The sequence below is a fragment of the Protobothrops mucrosquamatus genome, unplaced genomic scaffold (assembly GCF_001527695.2).
Source record: "Protobothrops mucrosquamatus isolate PMUCROS unplaced genomic scaffold, P.Mucros_1.0 scaffold3352, whole genome shotgun sequence".
NCBI lineage: Eukaryota > Metazoa > Chordata > Lepidosauria > Squamata > Viperidae > Protobothrops > Protobothrops mucrosquamatus.
This window is the reverse complement of record NW_015389339.1, coordinates 40,219-41,572: the sequence shown is the minus strand read 5'-3', so window position 1 is coordinate 41,572 and position 1,354 is coordinate 40,219.

The window sequence follows — 1,354 nt, the reverse complement described above, 5'->3', positions numbered from 1 at the left end:
AAGTGCACTTCGCTGCAGAAAACTGAACGATGCGTTTAAAATGTGAACTCTGCCAGCGGTAGTCAGTACACTATTGCTATTCATGTGTGATTGGCTGGAGATTTTGCACAAAAATTAGTGGAAGGCTGCTCTTTCTCTCTTTCTTTCTTTCTTTTTGACTTGTCTGCTTGGTTCCGATTCCTCTCGTTTTCTCCTGCGCCCCCGTTTAGTGCCAAGGTTGGATCTGGGTGGCTGTGGGACTTTTTCCCTCCTTTACCAGGGAACATGCAAGAATTAGGAGCTGAAGAAGAGTCCCCAGAAAATGCCCGATTTAAAAAAAAAATTAAAATTAAAAAGGTGCTTTGCACAGACTTTTTCTGGGGTTTTCTAAATAGGATTGCACTCTGTGCTGGGATTAAACTAATTTGCGGAGCCCCACCAGCTGCTGGCTATTTTTTATTTAACAAGCGTTTAAAATATTTTTCAAAGTTTCGCTGCCTTTACTGTTAAACATGGCGCTACTTTGGGGGGTTTAAGTGGCTTTCGGGTTCCCCAAATCTTTTGCCTCAACACACCATCCGTCCACTCCTTTTCCAGCACTGTTGGTGGACAGAGAGAGGGAGAATAAGATTTTGCCATTTCACAGGGTCCTAAGAGTTGGCTCAAGTAGCTTGAGACGTTCCTTGCCCGAGCCAAACTTAACTGGCAGTTAAAAGAAGTAGGAAAAAAATCACACAGGCCAAAATCCAGTTTCAAAAGGTTTGCGTTGAAGGGAGATCCATCCTTACTGCTCCACACTGCCTTTTTTGAGCAGATGGCATTATCTCCAGACTGGTGGCATATTGGTGAGGGTTTTTCTCCCCCCCACACACACACCCTTGCTGTTCTAGCTTTTCTCATCGGTTGGTTGCGTTTGTTAAATATTGTAAATATGCAGAGAAATTAGCTTATCATACAGTACTGCACTATGGAAAAGAAATACACACACTAAGCTGATTTGGTTTTGAAAGTTAAGAGTAGATATTCAAGCCTTGATTCCTCACCCAGGTGATTAATGACGCCTTTTATTTTCTGAGACGGATTTAGCTCTTTCTCTGTTAAACAGAGCAACTTCGTTCCCTAAAAGAATTGGCTGAATTTGATCTCTCTTCCCCTGCTCACCCCTTGTTCTGATTTAAAGTAGATGTTTCACACAGACAAAAAATATTTTTTTGAGCAGCGTTTCCCTATAGCGCAGTTTTCCCCAATCGGCTGCTATTTGGGTTCACTGGACTTGTTTCCATCCAGAAACCCAAGAATTTGGGGAAATGAAATTCAACATCCTGAGACAGTGACAGTTGGGGAACACTGTGGCGTTTAATAGAGATCCATTTAG